The 2,946-nt window shown below is 37.5% G+C and overlaps 1 pseudogene; it reads left to right on the top strand.

Annotated features, from left to right (window-relative positions):
• Positions 1–947, top strand: LOC104994712 (annotated as a pseudogene).
• Positions 948–2,946: the final 1,999 nt, after the last annotated feature.

A 2,946-nucleotide genomic window follows, 5' to 3' on the forward strand; every position in this document is an offset into this window, starting at 1 on the left:
TGGCTGGTAACTCCCCAGGAATCCCATAAGCCTGAGAAGCTTGGGAATGGTAGCTGTGAAACCTCCAGTGAGAAGTTTAAGCTCTTGTTCCAGGTGTTCTGGGAGTCCTACAATGTGAATGACTGGCTTGTCAAGTCTGATTCCCGTACCAACTGTCAGGGTAACCAGCCCAGAGGTGTGGAGACTGAGAACCTGGGCAATCTGAAATTCGTGAATGACCACTTGGAGGCCAAGAAACCCTTGTCCACTCCATGACTACTGAGGATTGGCTTGTCCAGAACCATCAAGGCCCATATAAGTGGAGGAGGTCTGCAAAGCCAATGAGGCTTGTATAAGTTTTGCAAAGTACATGTGTGATGAAAATTGTGAAAAGGAAGCTCTGTGTAAATGGCTTCGGAAGAAAGAAGGAAAGGATAAAAATGGTATGCCTGTGGAACCAAAACCTGAACCTGAGAAACATAAAGATTCCCTGAATATGTAGCTCTCTCCATCCAGAAGAGAGGCAGCAGAACAAGCTAAGGCGCCAAAGGCAAAGGGTTCTTCTAGAATTGCTGATTTCTTCCAAGTTATAAGGAACAGTCCCTTGTCAAAGTGGCTCATGACCCCCTCACACAAAGAAGGATGTCCCAAGGAAGTGCCTCTTACAGAGGATAGGGCTAAAAACAAAAGCTCACACCCCTTGGCCACCTCCTGGTATCTCTTTAACACAGCTGAATGGGTCTTGCCAGGAAAGACGACAGGAAATTTTAGCCCATTATCCTCAGGAGAAGACAAGTGGCTACTTTGAAAGAAGGCCAAGGAAGTATTGCTTAATTTGCCCCTACAGGAGGAACACAACTTTCCCCTAGACCATTATGGCCTCCCAGTAGTTTGTGATCTCTTTGCCTGTATGCAGCTTAAGGTTGATTTTTAAAAAGTAATTGTATCAAACCCCTCTACAGATGTGAAGAAATCAAGTACTAGCCAAGCAAATTTTCTGCCGATTATCACAAATCCATTAGCTGAGTGACTGTGGCTTGTGAAATCATTGTTTCTGGGTCTGATGTAGTTCCTTTCCTGCCCAATTTCGAACAGAAATTAGTCATCAAATTATGAGTTACTGGTGTAAAAGAAAATGGCTATTTGTTGATGCTGAGGTGATTCAGTTCCTTCTTACAGAAGTATTAATTCACCCCTACACTAGAAATGCATCTTAGTGGGTAGGTCTTTTTCATAAGCCTCCATGGCTCCTTAGATTGTATTGTTATTAGAAGTACATTAAAACACTGCAGTTTTAAAAAATCAAATAGTTTGATAATCAAAGTGTGTTGATGTATTCTAAAGCTAGTAAAATTACCCAGCCTTTTGGTTGCCAGTCTTTGGATGCTTCCCTTATCATGGGTTTTCTTCCATTAATGGTGAATTCTTCTGTTTAATTAAGATACTATTGTATTTTACACAATTAACCTTGGCAATATAGTAGTTTTTCCTTACCAAAACATGTTTTGAAAGTCTCGGCAATTTTTGACATTTATCACAAAACATTTTAGCTTAGGTTCCAGATTCTACATCATTTTTCTTCTTTTGAAAGAAACTCAGCTTTTGCAAGATCTGTCTTTACTCCTTTCTCTAAATGTTATTATGAAAGAATACAGCTCTTTCAGAAGGGCTCCATATTGCTTGAAGACTATATTCAGGGTAGTTCTATCCTCTTTCAAAATATTCTGAAGAACTACAGGCAGAAGAGCCCCAGTGCCTACTAATCAAAAAGCAAACTATGTTGGAAATGTAGTACTTGAACTATTCACTATCCTAAATGTTATTGGTGCATCCTGTGTAAATGGAAGCTGAACTTGACACTTGGTGCTTTTAACTAGGCATAAATTAAACGTCCACTCATTGCAAGCATAGCATACCTATACCTCTAAAAGGATAATGCAGTGACATTTTAGTGAATAGGAAGTTTTGAACACTTGTGCCTTAGGGTGTTTATTGAAACTTTATGAAAACTATCGATGTTTCCTTAGTATCCAAAGTTATGTCCATGCTTGAAAAAGTTTCTCTGTAGGAGAGAGATGGTATTTATACCATGTTTAAAAATTCTCTGAGACGTCTTGGCTGCTTTCCACTTTTAAACTATTAAGCCACTCAACTTGCCTATGTTATTGGAAATATCTTTAAAGTTTGTGATGCGGTAATCTAGAAAGCCCTTTTGAGGAAACTTCACAGTCTCGGTGTCATTGACATACAGCTTCACTAGAGTTCTTAACCACAGCTGAAAGGAGCCTATTATTTTTTTAGTTCTTCCAGACACCATTTAGAACTTTAAGGTGGTGGGTAAAAACTTAAGGAGCTTTTTCATTATCTTAGGTTGCAGGAAACTTTGTAATTGAGGTTTAACACATTGTGTATCCCTAAATTAACATTAATCACTATGCTAATGAGTATGTAAACCATTCTTTTGCATTGATGCATTTTGTACCTCCCTCCATTCATTAAAAGCATAAGAGCCCCCCCAAAAGAAAGAAAACCCTAAAGATGCCACCAGAAAATTACTGAATATAGTAAAGTTGCAGAATATAAAATTAATACACAGAAATCCCTTGCATTCCTATATACTAACAATGAAAAATCAGAAAATTAAGGAAATAATCACAATCACCATTGCAACAAAAAGAATAAAATACTTAGGAATAAATTTACCTAAAGAAACAAAACACTTGTATATAGAAAACTATAAAACACTGATGAAAGAAATCAAAGATGACACAGATAGATGGAGAAATATACCATGTTCTTGGATTGGTACAATCAATATAGTGAAAATGAATTTACTACCAAAGCAATCTATAGATTCAATGCAATCTCTATTAAACTACCAACAGTATTTTTCAAAGAACTAGAGCAAATAATTTCACAATTTGTATGGAAACACAAAAGACCCTGAATAGCCAAAGCAATCTTAAG

The sequence above is a fragment of the Bison bison genome, unplaced genomic scaffold, assembly GCF_000754665.1.
Source record: "Bison bison bison isolate TAMUID 2011002044 unplaced genomic scaffold, Bison_UMD1.0 scf7180017850211, whole genome shotgun sequence".
Classification (NCBI taxonomy): domain Eukaryota; kingdom Metazoa; phylum Chordata; class Mammalia; order Artiodactyla; family Bovidae; genus Bison; species Bison bison.